General features: G+C 39.0%; 1 protein-coding gene across 24 annotated transcripts in view; it reads left to right on the top strand.

Annotated features, from left to right (window-relative positions):
- APBB2 (amyloid beta precursor protein binding family B member 2) overlaps positions 1 to 17,946 on the top strand; it is a 408,181-nt gene that overhangs the window by 112,883 nt on the left and 277,352 nt on the right. For 21 of the 24 annotated variants that reach the window (XM_078003325.1, XM_078003313.1, XM_078003319.1 and 18 more), the window contains exon 3: positions 5,794 to 5,905. The exons of the other annotated variants lie outside the window; for them this stretch is intronic. The gene's annotated coding sequence lies outside the window, so the exon portion shown is untranslated. The remainder of the gene's footprint in view (positions 1 to 5,793; positions 5,906 to 17,946) is intronic. 24 annotated transcript variants of the gene reach the window in all.

The raw sequence follows: 17,946 nt of genomic DNA, 5'->3' as shown, positions 1-17,946 counted from the left end.
TTATATCCATTAATGGTAAGATAATTTATTCCCCTTAGCTATACATATGCAATTCTTAAAGCAATTTAAGATGTATAATTTCCATGTCAAGAGTTCCTAACTGCTCTGTATTTTCAGAGTCAGTGTAAGGTATGTGTATGTGGATGTATATTTCAGCATGTCTTTGAAAAATCAAGATTCATAGTTTTTATTTTGAATACTCATAATTGGACACAGTCTCTGAATTTGCTTGTTGATTATAATAGTTGGCTAAATTTTTTTTTTTTTTTTTTTTTTTTGAGACGGAGTCTCCTCTGTTGCCAGGCTAGAGTGCAGTGGTGCTATCAAGCTCCACCTCCCGGATTCACACCATTCTCCTGCCTCAGCCTCCCAAGTAGCTGGGACTACAGGTGCCCACCACCACGACTGGCTAATTTTTTTGTATTTTTAGTAGAGACGGGGTTTCACCGTGTTAGCCAGGATGGTCTCAATCTCCTGACCTTGTGATCCGCCCGCCTTGGCCTCCCAAAGTGCTGGGATTATAGGCGTGAGCCACCACACCCGGCCAATATTTGGTTAATTATTAAAGGTGCATATGCGCAGCATTTTAGGCAGCAACTTGTGAGACACAAAAACCAGGAATTTCAAAATTTCCAAAGCAGTCATTGTGCATTTGATATAGTGATAGAGTCTCTGAAGAGTCTCTAAACCTTAAACTGATTTGTCTGGAGCTCCGTGTTTCTTCCATGATTTTTTTAATATAATAGCATAATTAAAATGTTTATTTTGCCTTTTCTATTTGCTAAAATGAAACAAAACATGTAGTAATTTGGTAGAGAACCTATATGAAAATGCTAAAAAATACAAAAACACATTTAAAACATAAGGGTTTGTTTTTGTTTTTCATGTGTGTCAGCATTTTTGGAAGTAAAAAACAAAACAAAACAAAAATAGACTACTCACTATATCTATGCATTGTATATCAGGGATATGGTTATTATTCGGCTATGTATGCTGAATGTTAACTGCTTTATAATTTTCTGAAACAAAACTACCACCCACTCCTACACATACAACCACTGACTTTAAATCCTCAGCACATTCTTGAGAGTGGGAGTCTTATTAAAGTAACTGCCCTATATGAAGTAGTTACTGGGTGTGCAGGTATGCCAGGAAAGCTAAACTGAAAGTGAAAAGGGACATGTCACTTAAATGTACTGCTAGTTCAGTATTCACAATAGCAAAGACATGGAAGCAACTCAGGTGCCCCTTGACAGTGGATTGGAGAAAGAAAATGTGTTACATATACCCACTAGAGTACTATGCAGCCATAAAAGAGAACTAAATCACTTCCTTTGCAGCAACATGGATGGAGCTGGAGGCCATTATCCTAAGAGAATTAGTACAGGAACAGAAAACCAAATACCACACATTCTCGCTTATAAGTGGGAGCTAAACACTGAGTATGTATGGACACAAAGATGGAAATAATAGATACTGGGACCCATCTGAAGCAGGAGAGTGGAAGGGCCAAAGATGGGAGGAGGGTGAGGATTGTAAAACTACCTATTGAGTACTATGCTCATTACCTAGGTACAAAATACTCTGCATACCAAACCCCCACAAGGCACAATTTATCCAGGTAACAAACCTGCATATGTGCCCCTGAACATAAAATCATAGTTGGAAAGAAAACAAAAATAAATAGATTAAAAATAAAATAAGTGTACTGCTAGCCAAGCGTGGGTGAGTGAACTCACGTGTGGTGGCCAAGTTGTCCCAAATTGGCCCTTGATTCCTGTATATCCTCAACCTTCAGTTCTTACGCGATGTCAATGTGTGGGATTAAACTAAGCACACTCATGACTAAAAGAGTCACTGTTCTTGGCAAGTTTTTAAAGTCAACTTTTGTTATTGGGAAAATTTTAATATAGCCACATTCTTTTGGAGGTTATAAAGATCAATCTGTCTTTTCCTACTTGTTATTTAAAACTCCTCAAACTAGAAGTTTATTCCCATGCCCAAATGCATCCTTCTTCGTATTTTTTAATCTTGATCTTGTTTGAAAGGAGCTTTATCCAGAATACAATTTCTTTATTCAGAATGAAATTTCTTTCAGATATTAGGACAGCTTAGATACAATTATATAATTAAAAATCTTTCAACTGGATTTTACTAAATCCATGACTGTATTAGCCTGTAAAAGCAAATTATATTTTGGCCTCTGTAACGGGTTTATAAACTTTAAACATCCCCATTTAGACGGACTGTATTTGTTCTTGAATTATAAGATAGAAAACACTTTCAGAGGTTCAGCCACATGACTGGACCTGTTAATACTTGTGATTGACAAGGAGCCTCCTGATGTTCTTTGTTCTTCGGCTAGCCTTCATTCTATTGGCTGGATTCACATGTGATGTTAAAGTGGGGGTAAAAAGGATGTTTCCACTAATGCAAAATATAAAGAAAGTAAAAATTACTCTGTTGTAATTCTGCGATTTGTAACTAGCAGCTTTTCAAATGTTGGCATTGTTTTTTCTTTCTTGTCTTTTTTCTAGATATAGATACTTATAAACAAAACTGGGATGATGATGAATATATTACACTATAATCTACTTTCTCAATGCTGCTTAAGAGCAGTTTCTCCTTTTATTAAATATTCTTCAGATTTTTGAAAACTATCCGTTGTTGAGTATTGTGTTTTAAAATTATTTGCAATAATATTACTTATAATAGAAAAATTCCTTGTATGTATCTTTATGCCTATCTTGAACTCTTTAAAAGAAAATTTAGAGTCTTTTTAATTTATTGGTTTTTAAGAATGAAAAGTAATTCCATTCAGTTTGTCCTTTCCAGCAATTACAGTTAAGCTGTCTTGTCTGCAAGAATCTATCTTTATAACACCATCATCTTGATCTGTCCAAAATGGTCCTGTAATATCTCCTTTAACACCATTAGGGAACCTTACATCAATAAATTTATCACTTAACTGAAGCTGACCCTTAAGTGTCTATGGTTGGTAATTGTAAACAATGTGAAGGAAAATCTTTTTTAAATTGCATTACAGTATGTTGCTGTCCTCTTAAACATAATGACAAAATATGAAAATCACAATTTTACCCCTTCTGGATAAATAGAACACTAGTTATTATACAGTCAATTCTGATGAAATGATATATGTGTTCCTAAAAACCACATTATGCAGAATCCTGCAGTAAAACTCACAATGCGCTTAGGAGGGGAATGCAGTTGGGGACACAAAACTCAAAAAACGATCAGTGACACGTTAGAAAGGGACGGGAATTGAATAAATACATTTGCACAAATTTTTCACATATTGAATGGTTTAATACATAAATAGTACAATAAATATGATACTTCACCTCGAAAAAGTCCTGACATTTGCTTGTGAACTGGTACTTTAGAAGGGTTGCCACTTATGAGTTATTGTGAAGTGGTGGCAGACAGATTACCTGAAATCAGATGGAGTCGGGATACCAGATACAGATTGGTGTGGCTTATAGCACACGGGTGGAGACCAAAGTCACTGGTAGATGTTTGAGGCATGGGCTGTGTTCATTCTGTGTAACCGTATGAAGCTGGGTTTGGCCCGAGTGCAGCCTTCTGCGATAACCTAGTATTTCTTGCAGTGAAATCACGCATAAAGAAACATGAAATTCGGCTGGGTGCGGTGGCTCACACCTATAATCCCAGGACTTTGGGAGACCGAGGCAGGCAGATCATGAGGTCAGGACATCGAACCATCCTGGCTAATGTGGTGAAACCCCATCTCTACTAAAAATACAAAAAATTAGCCAGCTACTGGGGAGGCTGAGGCAGGAGAACGGTGTGAACCCGGGAGGCGGAGTTTGCAGTAAGCCAAGATCGTGCCGCTGCACTCCAGCTTGGGCGACAGAGTGAGACTCCGTCTCAAAAACAACAACAAAAAAAAAACAAAGAAAAACCATGAAATTCGAGTTACACTCAAATTGTTCTCTTGAAACAAACACAAGCATTATAGCAGAACTGAGCATGCTGTATGGTAATACAGTGATGCCCAAGGGATAAGTGAAATGTGAAATTCTACTTGTCCCTAATTCTGCTTGTCCCTGTCTAAAGTAGAGTTAATACATGTAAGACACAGAGAAGAACCTGGCGTAAGAGTCAACAGTATATAAATGTTGGCAGTAACAATGGCAATAGTAATAAATGATACTTATGGTGTTTGTAGGGTTCTCTCTGATTTTTAGTTACGACTGCTTGCTGTAGCTGTGCCCTCTTTCTAATTGATTTCTCAATCTCCTGTGGCTTCTGTATCACACTTCTTAGAATTACATCTAGTATAAGTCCTGTAATAGGAGAGCCCAAGGGGTATGCAGACTTTAGGTTATAGGTTACATATGGCATCTGTTTTGCCTACTTAAACTATTTTATCTTATTAATGATTTTGTTGCCTTAGAATCCATTTGCATAATTGTTGGGAAAGTAACATCTTTTCCCTTCCCTTCCCTTCCCTTCCCTTCCCTTCCCTTCCCTTCCCTCACCTTCCCTTCCCTCCCCTCCCCTCCCCTCCCCTCCCCTCCCCCCTCCCTCCCTCTTCCCTTCCCTCCCCTCCCCTCCACACCCCTCCCCCTCCCCCTCCATTCCCCCTTCCCTCCCCCTCCCCCTCCATTCCCCCTTCCCTCCCCCTCCCCCTCCATTCCCCTCCTCCCCTCCCCTCCCCTTCCATCCCCTCCCCTCCCCCCTCCCCCCTCCCTCCCTCTTCCCTTCCCTCCCCTCCCCTCTACACCCCTCCCCCTCCATTCCCCCTTCCCTCCCCCTCCCCCTCCATTCCCCCTCCATTCCCCCTCCCCTCCCCCTCCATTCCCCCTCCCCTCCCCCTCCATTCCCCCTCCCCTCCCCCTCCATTCCCATCCCATTGAGATGGAGTCTTGCACTGTCACCCAGGCTGGAGTACAGTGGCATGATCTTGGCTAACTGCAACCTCCACCTCCCGGGTTCAAGCGATTCTCCTGCCTCAGCCTCCCAAGTAGCTGGGATTACAGGCGCATGCCACCACGCCTGGCTAATTTTTTTGTATTTTTAATAGAGATGGTGTTTCACTATGTTGGCTAGACTAGTCTTGAACTCCTGACCTTGTGATCTGCCTGCCTCTGCCTCCCAAAGTGCTGGGATTACAGGCGTGAGCCACCGCGCCCTGGCCTGGAAGTTACATGTTTTAAATGAGGTTAGTAATCATGCAGAATTGTCAGATTTTCTGTTTTATTAGGAAAAAATGAACACGGCTCTCTCTTCCCATTCTTACCTGCAGAAATTAAGGTGTGCTTAATACATTTTTGAAGAGTATTTAAAAGTTGTTGATAATTTTCGTTAAGTTGTTGTGATTCACTTCTATTTACAACTACTTCTGTGTTTATAAGATGAGCTCATGTTTGAAAGTGGGAACTGGCAAGCGTGATTTCAGAAGACCTTCCTTCCCAAGTCACAATATAATTAGAAGTCCAGATTCTCCCTCGGTTCCTTTTTATGACTCCCTGAGAAAGACATTTTTAACAGGAGTGGTTGCCAAGAAGCCTCGCTAGTTCCTGCTTTAGAAACTTTAAAAAGGTGACAGATCGAACTGCCATCTAGATTTAGAAAGCCTTGTTAGTATATTATGAAAGAAAGATAGCTTACATTTCTCATCATTTAAGGATCCCAATGACGTCTTTATTTTATTGATGCGGAGATACTCTGAATTGCAATGGGGTATTTTGATTTTTCATTTCTGATCTGATTTTGAATTTAAAATTTTTGTCTCTACACAATTTCTAGATCGATCTCTTTGGGCTGCCTGACCTCCTTGGGTGATTGCTATTAATTAACAGACTTTGTGGGGAAAAAAAGGAGCTTGCCTTCTGAGCTTTGTATCGAAGACCTGGGAAAAGTAAGTAATTTTAAACTTGCTTTTAAAAAATTCTTTTATACCTCTCTCAGAAAGTTAACAATAGGTCTGTGGCTTTCTACTTTCTTTCATTCCTGGCTTAATAAATTTTACATGTTTTTATGGATGTGTAACATGAAAGGGGACTCAGGAAACCTCTTTGTATGAAAAAAAAACCTGCAAGAGATTAGGATGATGTTCTACATTGTGCCATTTCTTTTGAGTTTCATAAACTGAGTCCTCAAGGTTGTGACAAAACTTTTATCAGATTTGCAAGTGGTTAAATTTCAAATACAAGGCAATGTAATATGATGTGACAGAAAAGTGAATCCAGTTGTCTGAGCTTCAGGTGTTTAGACTTTTAGATATTTTGGATAGGCTTTTTGTTTCTGAATTTTTAGAGTAAGGATGAAATCAACTTGGTACTTTTCTTGTCTGGAAAGGAAAGCAAAATGTGGAATTGCTTGTCCAATAAATTCATCTTGTAGCTTTGTCTTGGAAGAATTGATGCACCTGCCAGTTTTATTTTAGAATTTTTTTGAGGGCACTATAAGACATTCTAATTGAGACACTTGTTGAATGTTTTTGCTGTATTTTAGAAAAAATTGCTTGGAACCAGAAAGTTCAGTTTTATGCTCTTATCTTTTTGAAAAATGGACCTTACAGATATATAAAGTCGATCTATTTTTTTAATGGATACTACTTGGAATTATGAATGATCAAATGCCCGTAAGAATATATGCAAAATAAAATATGCACGTACACGTACATAAACACACACAAATATCCTCTCTAGCATGCTCCAGAAACATTATCAACAATAGGAACTGTTTTTCTATTAAATTACTAGATAACTTTCTAAACTTTCTATGCTTTGTGTCTTATAGCTCCTCTCTATTTCTGGCAGTACAAATGAGCTAGTTGAAACATGTTTAAAATAAAACAAGACAGAACAGAACTTAGCTTTCGTTCTATGAAAGCATTAAATAGTAAGATCAGATTTATAGCTCTATTGTTATCATATTTAACTATACGTTTAATTATTAAATTGGGTATTATTTTGTAATAACTATAATAAGGTAAGGGTCTTGAGTTTTGAAGCTTATTTGAAGTTAAATATTTGCACTGAAAAAATACATACTTTGGGAGGCCGAGGTGGGCGGATCACCTGAGGTTGGGAGTTCGAGGCCAGCCTGACCAACATGGATAAACCCCGTCTCTACCAAAAATACAAAAAAATTAGCTGGGCATGGTGGTGCATACCTGTAATCCCAGCTATTAGGGAGCCTGAGGCAGGAGAATTGCTTGAACCTGGAGGCGGAAGTTGCGGTGAGCCAAGATTGCGCCACTGCACTCCAGCCTGGGCAACAAGAGGGAAACTCCCATCTCAAAACAAAACAACACAAACAGAAAAACATGTATGTGTATGTGCAACACACAAACACATATACACACAGACATACACAGACACTGCACATACACATGTAATTTCTGAGGGCTGTCAAGTCTCTGCTAAAATATGAATTAGTTGAAAGTAAGGACTTTGAAAATCTCACCCAAAATATTTTTTTGTTACAGTGAAATATTTGTAATAGTAAAATATTATTGTCAGTGGAATTTTTAAAAAATAGAAATTTATAGGTTGAATTTTTTAGTCTTGTAATAACATGTTAATCTTAAAAGACATATTTGTGTTGTAGTTGTGTGTTGTAGTTGTTATTCCATTTTAGAAGGATATTTGAAAAAGGATTATGTTGGAGGCCACCCAGTCTGTCTACAAAAATAGAACAAAAAGGTCAAACAATTGATTCTCTGGGCTTCAGGGTCTAGATATTTGCAGTGGTGTTTAGATTGGAAATATAACTTAGCTTCAGAAAGTAAGCTACTTAAGCTGCCTTTCGAATAACAGCATTTCTTTCAAATTTCACATAATCTCTAGTACAATATTTTCTTTACATTATACCAAAATATTCCCTTTTGGGATACATTGTGGCATTGTTGTAAAAGTTGTGTTTCCATTTTGTAGAGGGAAGGCATCTGTGGGACTTGTGTGTTTACAGTAAGCTAAAGACAGTCCTGTGTTACAGAGGACTGTGACAAAGAGACTGTGACAAAAAGATCTCTGTGCACTAAACTTGATGTTAAGGCCAGACGCCGTGGCTCACACCTTTAATCCTAACACTTTGGGAGGCAGAGGTGGGATGATTGCTTGAGCCCAAGAGTTCAAGACCAGCCTGGACAACAAAAGAGACCCTGTCTCTACAAAAAATAAAAAATTAGCTGGGCTTTAGTGGTAAATGCCTGTAGTCCCAGCTACTCCAGAGGTTGAGATGGGAGGATCATTTGAGCCCGGGAGTTTGAGGTTGCACTGAGCTATGATCATACCATAGCCCTGCAGCCTGACACTCAAGTGAGACGCTGACTCTAAAAAAAAAAAATTAGTAAAAATAAAGTTGATGTTACAAGTGAATATTTATATATGCAGAAGGATGTTTACAATGTACCCTTAAGGTTTTAAAAAAGAGAAGGTTATAATGCAGAAGTGTACTGCACATAAATCTGATTTTGAAGAACTAGTTAAGTTTTATGCAAGTTAATGGGAGGGGAGGGAGGGAGATGTCTTTTCTGATATTTATTAAAGTTGTAAGAGAGCGTTTCTGACGGCTCTTTGAAAACTGTAAGGGATACTTAAATGTCTTTGTGGTTTCTTTTTGGAAAAGCAAACACACAATTTTAGAGAAAATTCGGAACCCTAGACAACCTCCACACTTCTTTTTAAACCTCTGTCCTTTACTTTCACTTTTTTCTTAATTGCACGTGTCTTCAAAGTCTTCCTTGTTTCAAGCATTTCAAGCAATTCAGAAAATTGATTATTTGAGGTAGATTTTTGGAAACGTGAGTCTATAATGATAATAAAATATAAACCTATCTTCAAAAAAATTAGCCATGGATTATTTTAAAGGAAATAAAAAGTTTGTATTTTACTATCCTACTTAATGCATGTCTATGTTTGGTTTTATGTTAACCCTAAATGAGTATGCAGCAAGTTGTTTGGTAACTTACTTTTTCCACTTAATAAATAATGTGTATCTATGCCAGTACGTATTTACCTACAGCATGATTTTTAATGAAAGGGAAACAATTGGATCTTAGACTTTTGTTTAATTTTAGGCTATCCTGGCTTTCAGTTAGAAAGGAGTATAAATATGTGGAATCTATGGCGTAGGTTCTTCATATGAGAACAGAACAGAAAAGGATTCCCCATCTAGAATCTTTACCATGTTTACTGTAACCAGACATATTCTGAATAGGAGGCTCGTGGGTCTGAATATATGTTCAAAATGGTAAGTGTCACTGGCTGACAGGTGCTGTGTATAAAGCTTTGTGTCTTCTTTGGTCCCTTTGTTACATTACACAAGAGTGCAGGTGACATATTCCTCCCGCTGAGCTGTCTTAATCAATATTTCTGTGCCTAAGGGAGGATTTTACCTAGGTATTTCTTTCTTCAAAGAAACTCCAGGTAGCTCAGATGAAATGATGGGTACAGAAGGAACACTGATGGATTTTGGAATATAATTTATTTATGGAGCAAATCGCAGTCCGGGTTAATTGGAAATCCAGAATGTTTTATAAACCTTTGTGTGCTTTCTTAATTTTTAGTTCATTTATTGAGCTAACATTTGTTGAGCAACTACTGTGTGCCAGGAGCTCATTATTCAAAGATGAACGAGATATGTCCTTCCTTTTAGGGAACTTAATTTGAGTTTCAAAATTAGATTTAAATAACATTTATGTAGCATGTACAATGTGAAAAGCAGTGGAATGGATATTATATTCTTAGATAAGACATTCAATGACTAAAATTCAATAATGATATTTACTGACCTATACCTTTCAGAATAAGTTAGGAATATAGTTTTCTAATTTTTAGGGTTTTTTCCCTCCCATTACGATTTTGGTACCTGCTGCTACTTTTTAAGTTAAATTAGGAAATGGTAAAAGGAAAGTTAAACAAATTACAAACATTTAATTGGTAAATGTAGAGAGTGGTTTTGAAAACATGGATGTGTAGTGTGTACACACACGTTTTATATTTGGAAGCCCGTATGCATATAGTGTCATCATTTTTTTTTTCTAGTAGAATATTTCTTAGTTCACATGATACAATTAAATATATCTATCAGGATTTCTGGGTATTTTGCCCTTAGGGTGACTCTGTTGCCCAAGTAAGTTTGGAGGCCATACCATTAAGCACTTGATATTAAGCACTTGATGTCACAGGAATTCTAGGGGTGGGCGTTATTGAAACTCGGGGGAAAAGTAACTTGCTACCTTCATACAGTTAGAACATGTTTGAGTCAGGCTTCCGATTATGATGCATCTAACTACAAAGCCCTGCAATATCTTCCTGACTCCCATGAGCTGGTGGTGAAAGCTGATTCGAGAATGCTGTAGGTATGCAAAGGACAAGCAGTCCTTTCAGCTGAGAAATCAGGAAGTCTGTTCACTGCATTGAAGAGCTGGAACTGAAGTATGACTTGAGGGCTGAGTGAGAAGACAGAAAGTAGGGAGATAACTGGGGCTGTAGAAAAAGCATATGCCAAGGCATGGAGGAATGGGAGCCCATGGCATATCCAGAGAGTGGCAAGAACTCCACCGTGGCTGGGGTATGGAGTGTGGAGAACAGAGTGGACCCTGAGATCCAAAAGGTGCCAGAGTGAGAAGGGTCACATGTGTGCCATGCTAGAGACTTAGAGTTTCTAAACAATAAATAGCCATCCAGAGTTTTAAAAGGAGAAATTATTAGATGGGAGTTTTATAAAGATCACTTGGGCAGTAGCATGGAATATAGTCTGGAAAAGAGAAGACCAGAGGCTGGAGACCCAGGGCCACCATGTGAGGTTGTGTAGATTGTTCACTGCAGAAGTGTAGGTGTGAGCAGCAGATAGGAGGACTTAGAATCACCCAGCACACATGTGGTCAAGCTGTGCACTCATGGGGCTGGGCCTGCCTAGAGAGAGCACCTTTTATAATTTGCACAATGGGATGATCTACTTGCTTTTAATTGTTTTGAAAACAATAGGATTAGATAAGTAAAGATAAAACAGTGTACCCTAGGGCCTAAGAGTCTGGAGGTGGGCATACTAAGCTATTGGCTATTTGTCAATGGGCATGTTCCCTAACCTCTGAAAGCCTATTTCCTCATCTTTAAAGTAGAATTAATAATAGGGTCTGACAGAGCCCTGGAGAGACCAGTTAAGAGAAGTGGTGAAATATGAGAGATGGAGAAATGATAGATCTGGGACTGCAGGCTGCTGCTAGCCGTTGTGTAACCCTGAGAGTGTGCTGGGAACTGTACTAAGAACTTTGCCTGTTTTATTTTATTTAATTTTATATCTGCTTTCAGCAGTAGATATTATTACCCCATTTTCAAGATTTTGAAACTGAGCCCCTGGCAGGTAAAATAACTTGTCTAATGTCACACAGCCAAGGAGTGGCATTGTTAATACTTGAACCCATCACTGTGGTGGTCATGTTTATGTTCTTAACCATTTTGCCACATTTTATAAGTGATCTTTTCTGTTTTCACTCCTTTAGTATCCTCCTTGCATCCTTTGTTGTTTTCAACTTGAATTGAGTGATATTTATGTAACATTTCATTTAATTTGCTATACTGTAAGATCCTGAGGGCTGGGGTCAAGTCTCATTAATTTTTTTGTCTTTCATAGCACCTTGCTTAATAAAATATGACCAATAAGACAATAAAATGTGGTTGACAGAGGCTGGGTGCGGTGGCTCATGCCTATAAATCCAGCACTTTGGGAGGCCAAGGCAGGTGGATCACTTGAGGTTAGGAGTTCGAGTCCAGCCTGGCTGACGTAGCGAAATCCCGTCTCTACTAAAAATACAAAAATTAGCTGGGCGAGGTGGCACGTGCCTGTAATCCCAGTTACTCGGGATGCTGAGGCAGAGGAATCGCTTGAACCCAGGAGGCAGAGGTTGTGGTGAGCCAAGATGGCACCACTGCTCTCCAGCCTGGGTGACAAAGGGAGACTCCCTCTTTTAAAATTGATAGAATTAATAATCGCTAAGATTCCTTCTGTCTTCTAAAGTTAAATAATTTTTCATTCTATAGGTAAAGCTTCAGTCGCAGTTGTAGTCCAGTAGAACTTAAAAAGAGCTTCTTGGGGCCGGGCGCGGTGGCTCAAGCCTGTAATCCCAGCACTTTGGGAGGCCGAGACGGGCAGATCACAAGGTCAGGAGATCGAGACCATCCTGGCTAACATGGTGAAACCCCGTCTCTACTAAAAACACAAAAAATTAGCCGGGCGAGGTGGCGGCGCCTGTGGTCCCAGCTACTCGGGAGGCTGAGGCAGGAGAATGGCGGGAACCCGGGAGGCGGAGCTTGCATTGAGCTGAGATCTGGCCACTGCACTCCAGCCTGGGCGACAGTGCGAGACTCCGTCTCAAAAAAAAAAAAAAAAAAAAAAAAAAAAGAGCTTCTTGGATGTTAGTTTGGTATTTGCACTGATGGTTAAAGTTTCAAGAAATTCCTAATTGCCATTTTATCTGAAAAATAATTTGTGACTTGCTGTCAAAGACTGAAGCCAAGACTAAAGTGTACTTCTTGCAAGCCCTTTTTGGAGGCTATAAAGCTATGCTTGCTGCTTCATTGCTGCGGCAGGTGTAAAACTCCAGTGTCGTCAATGATATTTTTGAGTTCATAAAAAATATTACATTGTCATTCATATTAGTAAGGACGTCAGTTTCTAACTCATGTGGAGCCCCTTGGGCCAGTGGTCACTTGTTTTCTTCTTTTTATTGACAAATAAAAATTATATACATTTATAATATACAACATGATGTTTTGAAATGTGTATACATTGTGTCAATCCTAAATTAAGCAAATTAACATATGCACTACCTCACATACTTATTATAGCTGACAGTCACTGTTGTTTGGTGCCTGCTGGAGTCAGATGTAGACAACAACGTGACAGTTAAGGGCAAATGACTATCAGACGCCCTGGAGTCAGACTGTATAGGTTTGGATTCCATCTCTTCTGCTTATGAACTTTTTTTTTTTTTTTTTGAGATGGAGTTTCGCTCTTGTTGCCCAGGCTGGAGTGCAATGGCACAATCTTGGCTCACCGCAACCTCTACCTCCCAGATGCAAGCGGTTCTCCTGCCTCAGCCTCCCGAGTAGCTGGGATTACAGGCATGCACCACCATGCCTGGCTAATTTTGTATTTTTAGTAGAGGTGGGGTTTCTCCATGTTGGTCAGGCTGGTCTTGAACTCCTGAACTCAGGTGATCTACCCACCTCGGCCTCCCAAAGTACTGGGATTACAGGCGTGAGCCACCACCCCCGGCCCTACTTATGAACTTTTTAACCCTTGGCCAGAAAAAGTCTGGGAAATAAGGATGGGTAAGAAAACAGGCTGTGATCATAGGTTCATGTACCTGGTTCTTTAGGAACTTAGGAAGAAAAAAATCCTTATCCACTTGGAAGCCACTTTTTGCTCAGATACCCTTAAAAGGAAGCCAAAATTGTGAGCTTGTAGGACAGAATTTAGCACTTCAGTATTATAGCCTATGTTTATCTCAGGATGACCCTTTGCTGTTTTTAAACCAGAGTTCACATGCTCTTGTAACTACTGACTGCATCTACTCTCGTGAACCCTAAGGAGGTAGTTTGGGCTTTGCTTCATGCTCTGTGTGCCTGAGGAAAGTAGGAAATGATGGCTTTTAAGAAAATGGAAAATATTACTTGAGATCAACATTTCATCTGGACTTTGAAAAACTCTGGGGTTTCTTTCATCTTCCAGGAGAGCAGCACAACTGAGCTGTGAGAAAGGAAACCAAACCCTAGGGAAAGTTTTATAGCTCATTTCTGCTGATGTTACTGGAAAAGAGGAAGGTAAGGGCCTCTAAATAGCTCTCATAGCCTCAGTCGGACAGTAAGTTCAGGTGTTCTGGAAATAGAACACAGGAGAGCTCTTTATTCCCATTGGCCTCTGCGTGGCCTGAAGGAGAGGGTGAAACCGCAGCAGAATGGGTCTCTTAGAACATTGTTGTACAGCAAAAACAAATGTATTCCTGCAGCAGAGTTTCATATTTTCTTTCATGAATTTAAAGTTGAACAGAGGCCGGTGATATTTTTCTTTTTTGAAGTTTTACATCTTAGATTGCTGGAAGAGCGAGCACAGTTGAAGGAAAACTCTGTTCAGATGAAATCTTTTTTTTTTTCTGAGATGGAGTCTTACTCTGTTGCCCCGGCTGGAGTGCAGTGGTGCAATCTTGGCTCACCACAGCCTCTGCCTCTTGGGTTCAAGCGATTCTCCTGCCTCAACCTCCCGGGTAGCTGGGACTACACGCACACACCACCATGCTTGGCTAATTTTGTATTTTTAGTGGAGACGGGGGTTTCACTATATTGGCCAGGCTGGTCTCGAACTCAGACCAAATCTTACTCTTGTTGTCTGTAGCTGCTTAGTTTTGTGCTTTAAACTAAGGGCAAACTTGGCTTGTGCATTCTTGACAGGGAAAAGCAGGATCTAGCAATGCCAACTTTAAAAACCCATCTCCAGGTTTGCCTCCACCCACTATGTGATCCCTGCAAGAAAGCTTCAGTCTGCTGTAAGCTGGTAATCCCTTAATACTTTGATACTTTGGTAAAGCAAATAAGATCCTGTGAACTTTTCCTTTTACTGGTGAACTAATTATTGTTTTCCTGCATTTAAAAGCAGATGTTAAACTCCTCCTTTGATGTTCAACAGCAGACAGACTCTAGTTGTGCCTTATAGCCCTAGATGCATATCTGTTATTTGAATGAAGATCAGCTTTGGCAAATTAGATTTTGATGGCTGCATTTTGATCTGGATCACAGAAGAGAAGAATAGCAATTTATTCTTTTATTTAACATTTATTGGATTCTTGCCTGGCCCTTTGTATAAGTTATGTTCAGATCTCACGAATACCACAAAACCTTGCACAACGTGTCTATTTTATAGATTAAAAAAAATAGGGCATAGAGAGTGATTACAAAACTTGCTCAAGGTTACCTTGCTGTTAAGTTGCTGGGTGTTTGGTCGGATTTTTTGGCTGACCTCAAAGCTGTTACTATATAGGGGCTGCCTTTTAAGAGGACATAATCATTGGAGCAAAGATCTTGAGGAGCCGGGATTAAGAAAAAAGTAGTTAATATATAATCACAGCGTTGTAGAAGAAAGAAATCATCATGAGCCCCTCATTCATTCATTTACTCAGTAGACATTTACAGAGTGCCTGTGTTGTGCTAGATAACTCTGCAAGGTGTTGTGATTCAGTGACGGGAAAGACATAGTCCCTCACCAGCTTCAAGGAGGAATTAGGAATGCAAGAAAGAGTATATGATATGTTGCTCCCCTAAAAGGCCACAGTGTCTTGTTTGGGATAGCTTTTATGAAGTTTTTCAAGATGTAAAAATGTTGACACCTTCACAAAGATGACTTTTTAATTCTTTTGCTTCATTGTATATACAAAATTATCTGCAAATAAACAGAGGGGTGAGTTCACCAGCATACTTAGTAGCTGTACTCCTTGTTTGGGCTGCTTTGGACATGCAGAAATGGAGGTTGGAGCAAAAACTGTATTGCATTTTAAACAAAGTCTTGCAAACAAAAATTTTGGACAATTACCTTGCAAGGACTATATATAATTCAGCTTTGGATCCCCCTTTTTGTGGAGAAGATAACTTAGCCTAGTGCCTAGTACAACTCTGATTGGCTCGGTGATGGGAAATAAAATACCGAAGCAAGGGGAGAGGAACCTCATAGATGGGGGATGAGTTCAGATGGTATCTAGGGAGAGTGTGAGGGTGACAATAAAATAAGCTGACAAATACACCAGGCATCAGATCACATGGCATATGATGGACTTAATTCACACTTACAGACTGTTGCAGTAACCAGGAGAGGAAGAGCAGTGTCTAGGTAGTCTGGAAATGACATTAGGTTTTGGTGCTTGAGAGAGACTGCAGTCTTCTTTGACTTCTGACTCTTTTGACTTTCTGCTCACATATGAGCCCTCTATGCCTTCTTCCCCACCGTGGTCTTTATTTCATTTTTTGAGACTTTCAGCTTTTATATGCAGGATTTGGTTCCTTAATAAGTTAGGTGACCATACATACTAACTTGCTGGGACAATCCTAGCTATGCCTGCTCTTCTGGCATAATTTTTGATACTGACCCCTTTCAATATTAAAAATGTCCTGGTTTGGATAATAAATTAAATAACCACCCTACTAATAAAGGAATTTTGTAGCATTCTATATCTTTTTTAAAAAATCTTTACAGCATTCAGACTGCTTTGATAAACTAAATGTGGATGTAGTATCAGTAAAATTACATATCAGACTAGTGTCTGATGTCTTATAAGTAGAAAAAAGAAAAAATGAGCAGTGGCTGAAAAGGCTCAAATGTACTGTAGAGAGAGATTAATTGATTTCAACAAAATGAACTTTCATTACAACCAGTTGTTGGCATAGCCATAGGAGAGAGGGCACTTAAAGGTTGTCATGATGATGGGTAGTGTTTAGGGAATCTGGCATCCTTTGAGAAAATCTTATCATAGCTTGTTTTGATTTAGAGTTTCAGTGTTTCCATCGCAGTGGTAGTTTAATTCAGATCCTTTTTCATGTATTTCTTAAGTAGAAAGTAAAATAATATAACTTCTTAGAACAAAGATTCTGTCAGAGGTTTAAAGAAATGACTGGAAGGGAAATTGTTAAATTCAAAATTTTCCCTTAAATCTTCTGTTAAATTGTATCTTTTGATGAAAATGGTGGTGTTTTAATCAAAGGAGATATTCATATAGGGATTCAATGGGATGCCATATAATGTATGTTCGGGTTTTTTTACTTAATAAGTAGGGTTGAATTGGCATTATAGTTCATATACATGGATTTGAAGAAACAAACTAGTGTTTTGTTATATAAATATATGTAAAATAAAAGCTTTTGGTGTTCAGGTAATGCTTGACAATAATTGCAGTAGGAGACACATGGGTGTAGGATCAAAACATGCTTATGAACACTCTTTTCCATATCAATATTTTATGAAATAGTGATGCATTTACCTTCAGGTCCCATAGTGACTTTTACCCTGCAGTATCATCTTTTAAAGAGGGTAGATTAACAGAGTAGAGGGATTGATACTATATAATCTGGAAATTCTATTTATCTTTGAATTAAATTTTGACTCTTCCACCGGCTATCTGTGAATGAGTTTTTTCTTTGGGCCTCAACTTTCTAGCCTATAAAATATAAATACTAATATCTGCTGCTTAGCTTATTAATATAATTTTTGTTAACTCCTGAATCTGGGATAAACATGAAGTGTGTAACACAAAGGTTGGTGGTCTCCCAGGCTCAGGAGTTAATACCAGATACTGAGGATGGAAAAATGTGTGATTGTTGGAAGGGTGAGACTGAAAACATAGGTTGAGCTTCCCTTAAAAAAACAAAGTCCAAAATACAAAAATATCCAATGCTTTTTGAGTGCTGACATGATGCTCAAAGAAAATGTTCACTGGAGCATTTTGGATTTCAGATTTTCGGATTAGGGATGCTTAGCTGGTAAGTATATAATGCAAATATCCCAAAATCCCCAAAATCTGAAGTTCAAAACCCTTCTGTTCCCAAGCATTTTGGGTAAGGGATATTTAGCCTGTAGTTAGTAGGCAGTTTCTGGCCAATCAGAAGGATGCTGACTGTACACGTTCTGGATGGTCATCCTGACACCCATCCTGACAATCACCCTCGGTTGTCGGGGTCCAGAAATCTGTGTTTAACCTGCGATGGTTTGCAAGGAAACCCATTGGATCTCTTAGTTAAATTAATGCCCCTTCTCCCAGCTTTGTTACCTAGAAAAAAAATTAATGCCCCTTTCTCTGAGGTGATCAGGAAGAGAAACCATTTTCATGTGATGAGGTGAGCCTGGACATCATGCCTTGATTCCTATCTCAAAGATTCCCATTTTCATTGCTCACCCTGCTAAGCATTG

This window comes from Macaca mulatta, chromosome 5 (assembly GCF_049350105.2).
Source record: "Macaca mulatta isolate MMU2019108-1 chromosome 5, T2T-MMU8v2.0, whole genome shotgun sequence".
Lineage (NCBI taxonomy): Eukaryota > Metazoa > Chordata > Mammalia > Primates > Cercopithecidae > Macaca > Macaca mulatta.
The sequence above is the reverse complement of the archived record's forward strand: the minus strand, read 5'-3'. Positions and strand labels throughout refer to the sequence as shown.